We start from the raw sequence: 17,574 nt of genomic DNA on the forward strand, positions 1-17,574 counted from the left end.
TCACTGAGAAGAATGCTTGTGGCCAGGCACAGAAAGACAACTTAGCAGCACATTTTAAGGAAGACTGCTTCCAAATGATCCAATAATTTGTAGTGACCCAGGTCTGTCATTAGAAGGGAGGAGGGCCTCCCTGGTGGTGCAGGTGGTTGAGCACAACGCTGTGAAGCTCTCCGCAGCCTCTGCAGTGCAAGTTCAATCCCAGCCGGCCAGGGAGATACCCACATGGCGCAGCAGACCTCTCATGTCTCGCCCGCTGCTCCCCTCAGCAGTGTATTTCTGTCAGTCTGCCTGTTCTGTTCCCTGCTCTGTCTCTGGTGAATCCTCTCACCCTCCTGCACATCTGGCCTGTACACTTGTTCTTGTATAAATAAATCTTTAAAAAAAAAAAAAAAAGAATGGAGGGGGAAAATGAGTTTTTTGGCCCCATTCTGGTCCCAAGTACTACCTGGAAGCTACATTGTTTTTAAATAATAGCAACATATCTCCATCTTTCAGAAAATAAGTGATCATCTTAATCATGTGCTTTAGTAGCAGACAATCACCAAAAAACCAGGATACAACTGAGGTTGAAATGAAAGGGATGGGTGCTCTCTCAGATATCTGGCTAACAGCTTTCCAAAACTTCCCATTTTTCTCAAACCCTTATAACTTTAGGGACTACTTCAGAGGCAAACCTTCCAAAAGATGGGAGTAATAGGAGCAATTTTCAATTGCTCATTTCCCTTTTAGAGGGAAATGCCTAATATAATTCACAAAAAAAAAAAAAACACATATTAAATTAACATTTCTTCCCTATTCCGTGTCAAGCCCAAAGTATTTCAAGACAATTAGAGCTTGAAAACTCAGCGTGGTGCTAGTCTCAAACCACATTTCCGTTAGCAGTTTACATTTTGCAAAGAACTTTCTAAAACCTATTTTCATGCTGTCCCCATGCCAAGGATTTGAAAAGCAAGAAAACAGTCAGCTGGCTGATCTGCCACATCTGTGGACCAATTGGGACACCTAGTTCCAAAACTACCAGCCAAATAAAACTTCTCGACGGGTCAAAAACCACACAATAAAAAGACCATGTTCGAATTCTTTAAGCAATGGTTAAAGACGCTAAAACTAGGGCTTGGGAGACAACAGTCCCTAAGACCAAAACAGATAAACAAGGGGGAACAACTTGTCTAGATCTACGTCCAGAATAAACAACTGCTACTTTTTAAAAAACTCAGGCAGAACTATACAAACTTGAGCGTGGAACGAAGTTACCAAATGACTGGAGTGAAATCCCTGTGCAGAATCCTTTCCTGCCTCAAAGCCTGTAACTCGAGGACGAGGTGACAGAAGATCCCGGGTCCCCACACCCCCAGTCTCGGGTGCACAGCCGACAGCAACCCCTCGGTCCAGGCAGACCCTCGACGAGGAAAGCCTGGCCGACTCGCGCGAAGGAATAAATAGGAAAGTGCCAGAAGCAGGCAGCGCAGGGTCAGGCTCAGAGGGGGAACCCGGGGTGGGATTGGGGAACAGGGCAGAGGGGAGGGACAGGGGGGCCGGGGGGAAAGCAAGAGGCAACTTCTCCTGTGGGTTCACCAGCAGCAGGGGGTCTGGGCAGAAACTGCCAAAAATCAAGTTCTGGCGACTAGGCGCCTCCAGAGCAGGGTCGCAACACGGCATCTGTGTGGGCAAAGCGCCTCCCAAGGGCGCCCCCACATCCCCGCCGCCCCCGAGGACTAGAGCCTCCAGGGTTCGGTCCACGCCTCGCTCAGTCGCCGGCCGGGAAGAACCAGAGAGAAAGGCCCGGGGGGGGGGGGGGGGGGCCTGTGGCTCCGGGGACCGCGCGACCCTCACCCGGGAGGCGGACGCCGGGCCCTGACGAGCCAGGCCCCGCCACCGCCCTCCTCCCGCCGCGGCCGCGCGCCCCAGGCGCCCCCGGCCGTTCGGCCGCGGCCCGGAGCCCGACCCCCGTTGGCGCAGGCCCCCGAACCCCGACTTTCTCAACTCACTCCTCCCCCTCACCGGCTGCCGCGGACACCTCAGACGGCCTCCGCTTTGGGGGCCGAGTCTCCCCGCCAGGGTTTCCCTCTCTGACCTCATTTCCGGTTTGGGCCGGAGGGGTGGGGCCTGGCGTTGTGGGCGGGGCTGAGTGAACCAGAGGCCCCGCCCCGGCCTTGCGCTTCCGGCCCGAGGCCGGTCGACTTCCGGGTGGGGCTGCGGGGAAGCGGGGAGAAGAGGCAGGGGTCCCGGGGGCGGTGCGCGGGCTGGGCAGTACCTGGGCAGTCTTCCCTGGGGGCGTCGGGAAATGGGTGCAGGCGGAGCTTGGGTCTCGCCCTGCCTTGCTGACCTGATTTTATAAAGGGTGTGTGAAGTCGAGGGCAAATGGACCCTCTTTCTTAACCCTGAGAGTTGATCTGACCTTTAGAAGGGGAGCCCTGGGGTTATTCACTGTTACAGGCAGGGAGAGGGGTACCCCAGACCCCGCAATCCTGCCTGCTCTAAATAAGCTCTGCCATCCGCCACATCAACACAAAACATATGAGACTTTAATGGGAAAGAACTTTAATACACTTAGGAAATAATAGAGGAAGGGCAAAGAATATAGTTTCTAGATCAAGCACCCAAAGTTACCCGTCCCCTCGAGGGTAAAACTCCACCCAAGCAGGATTGGCCCAGAGCAAGGCCCCAAAGCCTGCCACAAGTCTAAAGCATCTTCCAGTGGGGACCCACAGAAAAGGATCAGAAACAACCAGACAAGTCCGGAGGAAAGGAGCAAAATCAAAAATCAAGACAAAAACTGCCATTGTCACCTCCCCACAGGTCTCATCCACATCTGTGTCACCCAGTCCACGACCAAAACGCAAGTGTAGTTTCTTCAAGTGTCTCTCGGCTCCATGTGCCTCCTCCAGGTCCCCTTCTAGCTCTCCATCCTGCTTCCCTCCTTCCTCAGTCTCCTCTGCAGCTTCTTTCTCTGCTCAGCTCCACCCTCCTTTTGAGTAGGGCAGAAAACCTGGAACCTCCTGCTCTCCTGGGGACCACCCTGTTATAAGAGTATTAAAAATGAACATGTTTTGAGCAACATAACAAATAATAAATAGCCCAATAGAATTGGATTATAACAAAGTATTTAAAAAAATTGTTTTCATGATGACATATGTGAATTAATGATATGAATACTGATATGACTAAATCAGGAATGAGAGTTAGGAGTCTTCTGGTACAGAAGAATTTCAAATAATAAATATAGGTAGGCCATCATGGTAACTCCCAATTCCATAAATCAGGGCTGTGCAGAGTAACTTCCCAGTGTACTGTAAGGGAAGGGGAGGAAATGGAGAAACAATGGAGAAACTGATCAACATTACTTCACCCCAGTGGTGAGCCTTACTTACCATAAGTGGTGGTGGATCATGTTGATAGTATGTGCACTATATGATGAGAGTATCTTTTTTGGTACTTTACTTTCAAAAACCATAACCCCCTGGGTCTCCCTGGTGGCGCAAGGGGTTAAGATGCAATCCGTGAAGCTCTCCACAACCACTGCAGCATGAGTTCGATCCCCAGCCAGCCAGGGAGCAACCCACATGGTGCAGCAGACCTCTCCTGTCTCGCCTGCTGCTCCCCTCAGCAGGGTACTTCGGTCAATCTGCCTGTTCTTTTCCCCACTCGGTCTCTGGTGAATCCTCTCACCTCCCACACCTCTGGCCCGTACTCCAGTTCTCGTATACATAAATAAATCTTAAAAAAAAAAAAAAACATAACCCCAGTCTAATTATAAGGAAAAAGTCAGATAAACCCAATTATGGGACATTTACAGAGTGGGTGACCATTATTGCTCAAAATTGTCAAGATCATCAAAGACAAGCAAAGTCTAAAAATCTCTTATAACGAAGAGAAGCATAAGGATATGTGACAACCAAATGCAGTGAGGTGCCCCAGGTGGGATGCTAGAACAGAAAAAGGACGTTAGGTTAAAAAACTAAATATATCTTGACAAAGTAGGTCTTCAATTAATAATTCTCAATGTTGGTTCATTGTGACAAATATACTAATGTGAGGTGTTAGTAATAGAGGAAACAATTCTGAAATAAAAGTCTTATTTTTGAAAATGCACATGCCTTTTGACTAAGAATATCTCTAACAATTTCATTCCAAAGAAAAATTGGAAATATCCTCAAAAATGTTACCTACTCCAGTGCATACTCCTACTCTTTGCATTTGCCAGTGTCTTTATTAAAGCATTTTATTCATTCACTCTTGAATTAGAGCCAGTTATGTGCTAATTTGCCATCCCAGCTAAATCATTCAATAAATGTTTGTGACACACCTACAACATGCCAGGCACTATGCTAAGCTCTGGAGTTGTAGTTGTGTCAACAAAAGAGAAGCCTACTGCATTATTCCAGAGATTCTGCCCTAGAATAGTCACAGTCTATGGAACTGGGGTTAAACCTTCAACATGTGAATTTGGGGGGATGCACAGTTCAGCCCATAGCATCCCACTAATCCACATGTTCACAGAATGCTGACCTCACCTCCATCTCATGGGGTGGCCAATCCCATTCCCCATGTGATTGTGTCATGAGTGGGCATATGACCCAATAATGAGGGGAGATTTGAGGGGAGGAGGGTTTGTACCTTCTGGCAGAAAACCACAGGAAGAGACCATGTCTCTTCTTTTTCTGGAAATTGCTGTTTCTGGATATGACATCTAGAATTGTCACAACTTTCTTACTCATATCCTGAGGATGAAGTTAACACTGAGGACAGTAGAGCAGAGACATGAAAAGAAACTAGATCTTGATAACACTGTTGAGCCTTGAATCAACCAACCCTGAAGGATCTATTCCAGAACATATGTGTTCTGTTATGTGTCATACCAAATATCTTCATTGTTTAAGAATTTTGGGGTTGCCATTTTCTGCAACCAAGAGCATATTAGCTTTTGTACCTGCCCATCACTCAGGCCACCCCTTACTTCTATCATCTTATTCACCAACATCAGGACCAAAAAACTGTTCTGTCACTTAACTCTACTCATGTGCCTCTACAGAAATGACAGTGAAACATGTATTCAACCTTCTGTGCTCATATGCATAAAAATTGTCCAGCATAATTGTGTTTGAAAGGTGCTTAACCAAGGTGCAGGTACCAGATGGGCAGGTAATAAGGGGCTGAAAAAACCAAGCACAGATTACTCACCCTCAATGCTTGGCTGGGCTCATTCTTGCATGGCAGGCATTTCAAGTAAAACAAAGCAAGAAATTAGAGTGTTCACAGGACTGAACCACATATTTACATGTAAAGTCATCTCAAAGTAATTTTGTCAAGAGGCTAGAAAGGAAATTTAATATTTTTGGAACTGCCCTAGAAATGCATAGAAAAGGGGCCTCCCTGGTGGTGCAAGGGGTTAAGCACCGAACTATGAAGCAATCCACAGCCTCTGCAGCACGAGTTCGATCCCCAGCCTGCCAGGGAGCAACCACATGGCGAAGAAGAACTCTCCTGTCTCACCCGCTGCTCCCCTCAGCAGTGTGTTTCAGTCAGTCTGCCTGTTCTGTTCCCCACTCTGTCTCTGGTAAATCCTCTCACCACCACCACCATCACCACCACCACCACCACCACCACCACCACCCTGCAGCTCTGGCCTGTATCCCAGCTCTTGTATACATAAATAAATAAATCTTTTTAAAAAATAAAAAAACAAATGCATAGAAAAGACTAAGTTAGATGGTAAAATAATAGTAGTGAACTCTGTTAAGCATTTATCATTCTAATATATTAAGGTGGATTAACTCAATCATATCATAGGATTTCATAAGAAATCCTATGATGTAAATACCCTTTTTTTTTTCCAGGATAGATGAGTTTCCATTTCAACTTGTCTTTTTTTTTATTGAAAACATGCACATTACTTTTGATGTAAATACCCTTAATATCATTATTGATATGATTAGTGCATTAGTCTATTCAGGCTGTCATTACAAAGCATCACAGACTGGGTGACTTATTTGTTTTCTTACAATTTTGGAGACTTAAAGTCCAAGATCAAAGTGTTGGAAAGTTTTGTTTCTTCTGAGCCCTCTCTTCTATGCTTCTAGATAATTATCTTCCCCCTTTGTTTTCCCTCTGTGTGCCTGTGTTCAAATTTCCTCTTCTTATAAAAACACCAGTGATACTGGATTAGGGCCCACATTAACAATCTCACTTTAATTTAATTACCTCTTTGGGGACCCTATCGTCAAATATTATCATATTCTGAGGTACTGAGAGTTAGGATTTCAACATATGAAATTGGGAGGTGGTGGAGAGAACATAGCTCAGCCCACAACAGTTAGGTTTAAATAAACTATTGTGTTATTTATTTCCTACTGGTCTTGTTCGTCTGGTCTTTGTTCTTGCTTTTTCTACCTTCTTTTGAAGTTAGTTTATTCTCATCATTTCACTTAATCTCCTTTCTTAGTTTATTAGCTCTACTTCTGTTTCATGTTCTTATGATAAACATCTTTAACCTATTCAGTCTGCCTTCAAGTAATATCATAGTTTATGATATTATTTGCCTAGTATAATAAGTTTACAACAGTATATTTCCATTTCCTCCCCGAGTCTATGTACTATTTGGGAAGAAATTCCAACATACATTTTTTTTCCTTTAAATAATCAATTATCATTTTGAATAAATTTTTTTATTTTGAATAAAAATATTTAGTATCACAGAGTACCATTTTTGGTAATTTCATCCCTACCTATTCTCTATGTGGCATATTTTACTTCTACCCAAAGTATTTCCATTAACATTTCTTATAATTCTCATATGTTAGTGATGATTCTTTTAATATGAAAAAGTCATATTGCCTTCATTTTTTTTAAAGATTTTTTTTTATTATTTTTTATTTATACAAGTTCTGGGGTACAGGCCAGATGTACGAGAGGGTGAGAGGATTCACCAGAGAAAAAGCGGGGAGCAGAACAGGCAGACTGATGAAACACACTGCTGAGGGGAACAGCGGGTGAGATAAGAGAGGTCTGCCACACCATGTGGGATTCTCGCCGGTCGGCCGGGATCAAACCTGTGCTGCAGAGGCTGCGGACAGCTTCACCGTGTGGCACTCAACTGCCTGGGCTACAAGGGATGCCCTTTGTTGTCTTCATTTTTGAAAGATATTTTGCTGAGTATAGAATCCTAGGGTGGCAATGTTTTTCTTTCAGTACTTTTAAAATCTGTCTCCATTATTTTCTGCCTCACATTATTTCTGAGAGAAAACCTTCTGCCTGTCCTTATTTTTCCTTTTATTCTATTGCCATTATTAAAAGATTTTCTCCGTACCACTAGTTATGGTCAATTCCGTTATGATGTGCCTTGGTATAATTTTCATTATGTTTCTTGACCTTGGAATTCATTGAGTTTCCTGGACCTGTGGGTTTACAATTTTCATGGAATTTGGAAAGTTTTTTGCTATTATTTCTTCAAATATTTTTTCCCTCTCACCTCCATTCTACTCCAGTCACACATATCTTAGGTTGCTTTAAATTGTTCCTTTGCTCCTTTGCTCTTTTTTATGTGTTTCTTCTTCCTTTTTTTTTTTTTCCTCTCAGTATTTTATTTTGAATAGTTCATGGTGTTGTCTTCAAAGTTACTAACTTTCCTTCTGCATTATGCAATATGCTATTAATCCCATCCCACATATTTTTCACCTCAGACATTGTATTTTTAGAGAGGTTAGATTTTTTTTTTTGCCTTCTATGATTCTTTAATATGCCAATTTATCTACATTTTTTTTTTAGAGGCATGTTTTATTTATTTATTTGTTTGTTTGTTTGTTTTGTTTATTCATGCACTGGGTACAGTCAGAAGCGCGGGAGGGTGAGAGAATTCACCAGAGCCAGAGCGGGGAGCAGAGGAGGCAGAAGGACCGAAGTACACTGCTGAGGGGAGCAGCGGGCGGCAGGAGAGGTCTGCGTGCCATGTGGGACCCTCCTTCGGTGGCCGGGGAGCAGCCGGGGATCGAACCGGCACCGCAGAGGCAGCGGGCAGCTTCGCAACCCAGCGCTCAACCGCTGCACCACCGGGGAGGCCCTATCTACATTTTTAAATAAGTGAAATATAGTTATAAAATCTGTTTAGTTCCTTGTCTAGTAGTTCTGTTATCTGCGTCATTTCTGCATCTGTTTTATTGATTGATTTTTTTCTTTATATTGTGGTTGCATTTTCCTGCTTCTTTGTTCCTGATAATTTTTTTATTGTTTTCAGACATTGCTAATTTTAACTTATTGGAGACCGGAAATTTTCATACCCTATACTTATTTAAGATGGGAGCGTAAATACATGTCCTACTACTCCATTAATGCCAAAAGTGGAAGTGTCGAGTCTTGCATTATATTGAGAATATTTTATCAGCAAGAATGGAGATAAGGGCCTCCCTGGTGGCGCAGCGGGTTGAGTGCAGCGCTGCAACACTGGTTCGATTTCCCAGCTGGCCAGGGAGAAACCCACATGGCGTGACAGACCTCTCCTGTCATGCCCACTGCTCCCCTGAGCAGTGTAGTACTTTGGTCCATCTCCCTGTTCTGTTCCCTGCTCTGTCTCTGGTGAATCCTCTCACCCTCCTGTGCCTCTGGCCTGTACCCCAATTCTTGTATAAAAATAAATAAATCTTAAAAAAAAAAAAAAGAACGGAGATAAGAAACAGTCTTTATTTTTCCAATCCAGCAAGTCCCTCTGATTTAAAATAAAATTCAACTGAGTAAATTTAAAAGATTTTAATTGGCTTTATTCATTGATTTATAAATCAGCATCTAATCCAGCAGATAGAAAGGAGCTTCAAGGAGTTGTACAAAAATCAAAGACTTTCATCAGTAGAAGGAACACAAACAAGGACGTTTAACCATGCAAAAATGTGGTGGGTTGGTTATTGCTAAAATCACTTTCCTTTAAGGACTGGCAGGGCCTAATGAGAAAATGACCTAACTAGGGCTGATTAGGTGATTCTATATTGACTGATTTAAGATTCCACTTCTGAGGGAGCCAAAACTGTAATTAAGTCTCAGTTGGTGACATGGGCTTAGCCTAAGCAATTCCACCTTGGACCTGTTGTCTTGTTTTTAACATCTGTAAACTCTTCTGACAAACTAGTCATTTCCATTTTTAGTTCCTGTCTTTCTCATAGTAGCTTATCATACTCAGTTAGTTATAGCAACTGATCCTTTCAACATTCTACCTGAAAATCTCATTACTCAAATCCATAAGTTCATTAAGTCCTTTTTCTACCTTCTAAATTACCTCAGACCAGAAGGAGGTTAAAAAAAAAATGGAAAAGAAAAATCCTTTCAGTTTTATCAGTTGCTTCACCACACATAATACAGGTCACCTTTCTGCCAACCTACCATGGCCGTTTATCATCTTTTCTAGCCTCAGCTTATTTTCAATCCCAAAGCCAAAACTATATATCTTAGGGTTGGGTTTCGCTTCGTTTTTATTTTTGATAGCATCAAACTTCTCGGGACTAATTAGCGCATCAGTTATTAATTGTCAAAATATCAGCACATAACAAGCCACCCCAGTGTTCAGTAGCTAAAAACAACATCAGTCTACTGTTTCTCACAAGTCCCTGGGTTGGCCATCGTGGCTCTGGGGCTGGCAGATCTTGCAGGGCTGGGCATGCACATGCAGTCTGGGGACTGGCTGGACTAGGACATCCACGTCTGGAATAACTTGGCTCTCCTCCAGGTATCTCCCACATGCCTCCAAAAGGCTCACATAATCATGTTCTCATGAATGGAGGCTAGCCTTCGTATGTTTTCATGGCTCTGATGGAGAGGCTAAGAGAGGGAGCAGAAACAGAGCATTTCTTCATGCCCAATCCATTGACCAAAGCTAGAGACGTGGCCAAGCCACGAGTCAGTAAGGAAAGATGCCAACAAAGGGTGTCCATGAAAAACCGGGAACAATCCGTTTTTCCCACCCTATGAAATATCAGTCTTACTGTCACCACCCCCGTTTCACAGACTGGAATGGGAAGCACAGAGAAGTAACGTGCCCAGCTATTGTGAGGTGATGTGCGGGTTTGAACCCGGTGCTCAGGTAATGGACTCCCTGTGCAGCTGCTGTACAAACCTCTGGGAACAGGCCCAAGGCTTTAGGGGAGCCTCTAACCCATCTGGATCAAGGGCCATCCAGCCTCCCCTAAGGGCATTTCAGGGACAATCTCAAACAGCTGGAAGCCCCAGACCTCCAAGTCGTGGCCCCTACCAGCCCCTGTTTCTTGGCCTCCCCTGCCTGTGGCCCTACAGCAAAGCCTTTCAGGGGTTAAAGTCACGGAAGAGAGAAACAAAAGAAGGAATAAAGTCAAGAAATGTGCCATGAAGCTTCTTGCAGCGCAAAGCAGAGAAAGTCATTTCCAACTTCTTTCATCTCCTAGATGAAGCCACTAAATAAAGGGGCAAAGCGGCGAACACAAGGGCTTTTAATCTGTCTCATCTCCTTCATAATAACTGCAAATTTTCCCGGGGCCCCTGGGAGTGAGCCTCTTCCCTGCTCGGTCTTATCTCCCCCTCCACATTTCGCCAGCGCCGCGCCGCTCCCCGCGCGCGCTGCCCGGGCCGTCCCGGCGAGGCCTGGGGGAGCCGGCGCCCCCCGCCTCATTGTTCCGGCCGGCCCGGGGCTCGGAGGGGGGATGAGGCCAGTCAAAGGGATGCGGGCTCGCCGCGCCTTCATTAACGGCGGCCTTTCAGCGGCGCGCATATCAGAGCCAGGCCTTTTCACAGGCGCTAATTAGCAATTTGGAGCCTTCCCCCCTCTGGAGAGGCGCCTTCAATCTAACAAGTGGGAACCGGGCTGAGCTTCTTTTTTCTTGCACTTAATATTTATTGTTTCCCTCTTCTCCCTCTCCTGCTCCTCCCCTCCCAGCCCGAGGCATTGTCCAGCTCGCCCGCAGATAAGGGCTGCAGCGGGGCGGGGAGCGAGGGTGCATCATTCATCACTCTTTTAATTCTCTGCTAATGATAACTTCCTCTCGCGCACGAGAGAAGTTAATCTTTCTCGGGTGTTAAGAGAAAGGAGAGCACTGGGTTCCGTCTCAGCTGTCTCTGGGGGTGAGGAACACCACAGGGTGGAGGTGGTAGAGGGATGACTCTAATCTCCCCAGCCTCCCAGTTCCCCCAACTTGCCAGACCTGTTGGCATTACAACCAGATGCTGCTCTCCTTCATCCAAACTCCTCGCCCGGCCCGGCAGCCGCCTTTCTGAGCCCATAGAAATTCAACTCCCTCTTCAAGCTCAGCTTAGAGGTCACCTCCTCTGAGAAAGCAACCCTGATTGTCCTCCTGTCCTGTCGGGATTTCTCTCCTTCTTCCTCTTGAAATCCCATAGTATTTTCCACACAGCACCATTAGGGGATATTTTGGCTACATCATGGTTATTTCCAACTTGGCTGCAGAGAACTCCAACTCTTTAAAATATCTGTACCCGGGCCTCCCCGGTGGCGCAGCGGTTGAGCGCTGGGTTGCGAAGCTGCCCGCGGCCTCTGCGGCGCCAGTTCGATCCCCGGCTGCTCCCCGGCCACCGGAGGAGGGTCCCACATGGCGCTCAGACCTCTCCTGCCGCCCGCTGCTCCCCTCAGCAGTGTACCTCGGTCCTTCTGCCTGCTCTGCTCCCCGCTCTGGCTCTGGTGAATTCTCTCACCCTCCCACGCTTCTGACAGTACCCAGTGCATGTATAAACAAAACAAACAAATAAAATAAATAAATAAAACATGCCTCTATTAAAAAAAAAAAACTCTACTTAAAAAATAAATAAATAAAAAATAAAATATCTGTACCCTCCATAGTGTTATAGGGCAGCCCCGATATTGAACGGGCTGCCTGGCTGTGGGTCCTCACCCGCGCGCTTACAAGGGACTTACTAATACTCCACCACAGGCACACACAAAAGGGTAGTAAAAGGTTTATTTACAAGGGACAAGGAAATAAGGAAAATGTACAACTCAGGGAGAAAATAGGGAAATAAAGTCTTTAATGCATCCTACCCGATCCGCCGACCTGGAAACTCAAAGTCACTCTCAGAGCTGGCCGGACAATGCGAGCTGGCGGGGAGCCAAAATGGGGGACCCCTCCAAAGCCCATGTGTCTGGCTTTATACCCACCTGGCTGCTTAACCCCACCCTCAGGTCCCAGCCACCTTCCCTTGGGTGGGGATGGGATTTGGAGTTCCCAGTGTCTTTGGCTTTGGCCTGGGGTGGGGGTGGAGTCCACAAAGCCTGTGTGGACTTAGCTTTAGGACAGCCTTTTCCCCTAACAATTGGACCCGTGTGTGTCTGTGACTACACTTACCATCTGATAAATTCATGACTACCACAGCATGGGCTGCCTGCCTGCTTCCCTCTGTCCCGCTCAGCCTCCTTCCCTCGCTCCCTGGCTCCTCCCTTCCTTTTTACCTTCTTTCCTTGCTTCCTTTCTTCTTCCTTCCTTCTTACCAAGCATAGAAATAGCACTTGCCAATGCTGGGCACTAATCTAAGCACTTTCTAACATTCACTCATAATCCTCATAAAAACCCTATGAAGTAGGTGCAATCCCCATTTTACAGATGAGAAAACCAAGTCACAGAGAAGTTGAGTAACTCCTGTGATCCTGGCAGGACTGTTGAGCAACAAAGCTGGGATTCTAACCCAGGCTGTCTGGCTCCAGGGTCTGTGTTCTTACAATCACTTTGCTAGCGCTTGATAGTTGGCTTTCATACAGGTGCCTGCCTCTCCACCTGGATGGAAGAATGAGCTGAAAGGAAGGCCCAAACCAAAAGTCTAGGCAGGTCCAGAAGGGATGGTAAAAGTGGCAAATTAGCCAACTCCTCACCCGGAATGCCCCCTGACCTGCCCAACTCTCCATGTGCCTTTGGTATTTAGCCACTAAGTGAGCACTATCAGTAGTGCTCCAGGCCCTGAGCCCCTGAACCATGGCTGTACCCCCCTGGCTAACCTGATCTCTCTTCCCACCCCAAGCCCATTCCACAAATTGAGGCCACAGGAGTAAAATTCCCAGCAAACTCTGAGAACTACTCTAGAGAAGTGAGTGGAATGGAGTGCCCTGGAGAGGGAGGGAGGGCTGGAGAGCCCTCGAAAATCCCCTCCGAATTATAAACATATCCTCTTTAAGTACATTTCTAAGGATAACATTTGTATTACTCTGTCCTGTGCCTGCAGATAGGGCCGTGCGTATCTCCCCCATCAACCCTCCTTTCTCTCCACTCTGCTGGGAGCCGTCCCTATCTGAAGCGACGCTGGCAATCCGCTTCCCTGCAATTGTTTCGATCGAGGAGAAAAATTAATTTCTGCCTATCGTTAATTGAGAGAATTGTGTGGAGGGCGAGGGAAGGGGAGGGGGCAGGAGAGGAAGGAAGGAGGCGGAGGGGAGCAATCGTGTTATTAACCGTGTCCCTTTCATAAGCAAATATTCTGATTGCCATCAGTGAGATGAGAGGCTCATTAATGCAGGAAGCAAGAGAGGTGATTAGAGAACTTTCGAGAGCTATTGAGCTGAGCGGGAGGGAGGTTTGCCTGGATCTGAAGGCCCAGGGAATTTGGAAAGTACTGGACAGGGGAGCAGGAGAGAGCCATTGGCCTTCTAGATAGGCTTTCCTGCTCTGCCCCTTCTTGTTCCTCTCCCCATGTGGTCCCAAAGCCATCCCTTAGAGTTGGGAAGAATGAGTGAAAACTTTTCAAAAAGTCACACCTTTTCCCAAGACTTCACCACCTTTATGCCAAGCTGGTATTCTCAGGCTAAAATTTCTCGCCCCCAAACAGTCTTGTCTAATGGTGTATGTTCTTTTTTTAAATTATTGTCTTGTCTTTACAAGATTGTGTTCATGCTCTGATTTGTCAGTCCCCGTCAGTTCCTGTTTATTGCTCACATCTGCCTCACTTGTTTGCCCCTGCCTGGTGTGTAACAACGTCTGTGTGTGCAGCCCTCCATGGGGCAGAGAAATCTTGGGAGCTCTGGAAGTTGGGGGCTGGCATGCAGGGGTGGTGGTGGTGGTGGTACAAGGAGGTGAGAATGTGGGAACTTGGCAGGAGTAGATGCTTTTGATACTTCACATCCTCCCAGACCAGGTCTGACTTCAGCCAAGCTGTGCCGGTCAGGCTCCACCCATCTCCTTTCTCTCCAGTTGTTTGCTCTAGGGAAGAAGGGGCCTCAGCAGTTCCCCTCTATGGAAAGGTTGATACCCCCAGGGGCAACCCTTACCCAGTGGAACATGAGCCTGTGAACAAACAGCCCCAGCTTCCCAGGAGGAGAATTCTGGGACGCATTCTGTGCCTGCCGCAGAGTCAATCCCCACTATCCAGAAGAGCCCTCCTGCCATCACACAGTTACTGACTTTTTCTCCTTATTGGTCTCGCTGGTGTTACCTCTCAAACTATCTCACACCAAGTCTGCTCAAGCTCTGCTTGCAAAGTGACACAATCTTAGACAGTGGCCAGATGTGTTCCCAGGACAAAGGGCAGGAGATAGTGCCAGGAGAAGTGGCAAGCACCACATCAGAGAATGGCTGCGTGTGGCTCTGGACAGCGGTGGTGTTAGAGGCAAGGGCATGTGCAAGGCCAGAAGAGCCTGGACCAGGAACCAGGGCGGACGTGGAAGCTATAGGTTGAGATCGGTTGGTTCAGTTGGTGAGAGAAAGCTGCCTGGGCAGCCAGAGATGACAACGTCTAAAAACTGAACTGCCTTGGGCAGAGAATGTACACACACCGGGGCACACAAGCCAATGGCCGACTTCCCAGGCTGTGACCAGCCACGGCCCCAGGCCTCAGGGTGCTCCAGCCACTGAAGGGCCACATCTCGGTGCCTTCAAATCTCTCCCAACCTTATCTCCCAAATATGGGTATGAGAAAGTCCCCATGATAAACAGGAGCCCTGCCCGGTCGGCCCTTCCTCCCAGCCAGCTTCTTTAGTCTGTTTTCAAAGCAAGACGCTCCCAGCACAGAGAAAAGCAGAATCTGCTTCTGGAAAAGGGGCCTGAGGGAGAGACAACTGATGCAGGGTTCACGGGCCAGGGGGCGCTGGCAGTTCCAGCCCCAGCACCTCCCATCCAAACTGGATGATTTTCTGGGAACCAAATGCCCCCTCCCAACATATTCTGACTCTGAAAGGGGGACAGCCACCAGTGAAGAGACCAAGACTAGAAAGAGGAGGAGGAGAGACTAGGGAAGAAGAAAAGAAAAGAAAAGAAAAGAAAAGAAAAGAAAAGAAAAGAAAAGAAAAGAAAAGAAAAGAAAAGAAAAGAAAAGAAAAGAAAAGAAAAGAAAAGAAAAGAAAAGAAAAGAAAAGAAAAGAAAAGAAAAGAAAAGAAAAGAAAGGAAAGAAAAGGAAGAGGCAAGAGAGGCACTCGGAGATTTTCAGAACAATCTCCATTCTGCACGGTGCTTTCTGTTTAAAAAAATGAAAAAGGAATGATGGAGAAGGGGAGAGAGTCAGACAAGTTTAATGATGTGTGTTCAAAGCTCAGATTGGAAAAATGACAGAGAAAAGCAGCCTGTTTCGGCACTAATAAATTGTTCTCTGCCGTAAGAGGCGCCTGTCGCGGCATTAATACAGGCCCCTAATACACGGGTCAGGGTTAAGTAATTCTCTCCGGCAACTTAAGCGAATAATGAAGCTGGCAGCGGCTGGTGGTGCGGTGGGAGAGATGGTCTATGCCGCCGGCACTTTGTCTTCATTTATTATGCCAGCGGCGGCACGGATGGGAAGCCTCCGCCGAGGAGATATCGCTTCATTTCGGCAAGGTAATGAAAGCCGGGCTTGGGGGGAGGATAAACCAATTTGCCAGCTGACACTGGAAGGAGTGATTTGCAGACTCAAGAAGGGGAGAGGAGGCCCTTGCACAAGGAGGCACAAGGCTAAACCAAAGTGGGCCAAGGCCCTTCACGGTGCAGAGTAGTAGGGGCAGGCCCCTGAGTGAGGACAAGTGCCTGGGGGACAAGAGTGCCATGCTGAGGACACAGGTGAGTGAGAAGGGGGTGAGAGGACCCACTAGGAGTGAGAACAAGAGCAGAGAAGGGCCCAAGGAAAAAAATAGCCACAGATATTGAGACTGGAAGTAACAGAGAGCCAAGACCAGGGAATGAAGCATTGTGGGGAAGAAAGGAAACTGAGGCAGAAGCTCGAGGCACAAGTAAAGATCAAGCGAGTCAGGCATAGAAAGTTGGATGGGAATTGCCGGGGAGAAGTATATTTCAGCCGATAAGAAACTTGGACTATCTGGCATTATGCTGTCATTCAATGGCGAATCTGAAATTCCCCCGCAACATCTTGATGGTCTGACAGTTTGATGATTATTTCCTCTATGATTCTGGTCATCAGAATCATCTTTGGGGATTCCTGCTCTCCGATGATATCCTTAGGTCGTAGTCTGAGCTTGAGGGGACTAAGTTGGAGATGTGATCCCAAACCTGTAGCATCTCTTCCCTCTGAAGTCATCCACATCTTCCCCGCCCCCCACCCTGAACCCACACACACCCAGTTCTGTCTTAAAAGAGGGGGGGCCTCTCCTGGGTCAGCTGCTCAGGTGAGTCTGCCTCACAGTTGAGGACCTCCCTCCAGCAGTCTGGTCCAATTACAAGTTGCCACATGGGCGATAGGCAAGAGAATGGCAGAACCGGTGAATGGACCCGCTTTTGCTAGTTCTTATAGAATGTTGGTAACAGTCCGCAACAGAATGTTGGTCATATATGCATTTAAGTCACATCTGAACCAGGGGAACATGACACCTATAGGAGCAGGCATAACCCCAGGGATCTGGAGAGGCTTATGGAACATTTCTGTTACTTTCCTGAACTCTGTCATCGTTCATTCTTCCTTTCAGCACCAAGATCTTTGGACAGCACCAGTCAGGGCTCTTTCCACATTCTTGCCCCATTATCATGTTTTCAAGTTAACTAGGCCCACCCCTCTTTCCTTGCCCCAAGATCGAAGTGAGCAGATCTTCAACAGTCAATAAGTGGAGAAGAATCTCAATGTCCCCACCCTCCCCTTGCCAACATGCACTTCTCTCTCTCTCTCTCTCTTGCCCTACATCCAGTGCCCCTTCCCATCATCCTGCCCCCACCCCCACATGCACACACTCCCCAATAAGGCTGCCACTTTTCTCCCCTGATGTGGGTTAAGGATTTCCAATAAGGACCAAGTATTTGAAGCTTAACACTGCAGTCTCTGGAGGAGCCAGGCCAATTTCACACTAATCTAACCCATGAAGGGAGAGAGCATGGGAAGCAAAAATTACATCAAAGAGAAGTTAATGCCGAGAAGCAGGCGACATAAAAAGGAGCTGCTTTCAGTTTCAAATGACTACACCAATCTGGATTAAGAGATCAGCCTGCTGAATGCCTGTATCACCATTTCTGAGCCCGGGCACCAGGCAGAATGAAGCCTTATCCTCAGGGGCCACTCTGAATGGGGAGAAATTGAAGCCTCCATCCTAATGCCACACTCAGTGACATAGGACATGACTTGGGCTGAGGGCTTTTGAGGGGGGATGGAGGGAGTTAAAGAGACATAAGAAAAAAGACTAGAAGGAAACATATCAAAATTCTAACACCGTCTTCAGGTGA

Source organism: Talpa europaea (genome assembly GCF_964194135.1).
Source record: "Talpa europaea genome assembly, chromosome: 8".
In the NCBI taxonomy this organism is placed as follows: Eukaryota; Metazoa; Chordata; class Mammalia; order Eulipotyphla; family Talpidae; genus Talpa; species Talpa europaea.